Raw genomic sequence first — 387 nt, forward strand, 5'->3', positions numbered from 1 at the left:
CGCCGAACCGGAGCGCTCGGAGGCGCCAGCCCCGGTGACGAGGGCGGGAGAGAGACACGCTTGGCACGAATCGTCCTCCTCCCCTCCAGAGAAAAGCTGCTGCCTCGGTGTGTGTGCTGTGTCAGGGTGGGTGCCGTGCCAGCCTGCTGTGCCAGGGCGGGTGCTGTGTGAGTGTGGGCGCTGTGTCACTGCAGTCGCTGTAGTTTCAGAGCCTTTATTCCACTTCTATCAGATATTTCAGCTGCAAAGGGAGAAGAAGAGCAGCCCTGGAAGGGCGCAGACCGCGAAGACAAAGCAGAGGGCAGGGTTCCCAGCCCCGCTGCACGGGGGTCTCACAGGGGGCCGTGCCCGGCTGTCCCCAGCCATGTCCCCGCGCGTTCCCTGCCC

Source organism: Corvus brachyrhynchos, unplaced genomic scaffold, assembly GCF_000691975.1.
Source record: "Corvus brachyrhynchos isolate BGI_N302 unplaced genomic scaffold, ASM69197v1 scaffold58, whole genome shotgun sequence".
Taxonomy (NCBI): Eukaryota; Metazoa; Chordata; class Aves; order Passeriformes; family Corvidae; genus Corvus; species Corvus brachyrhynchos.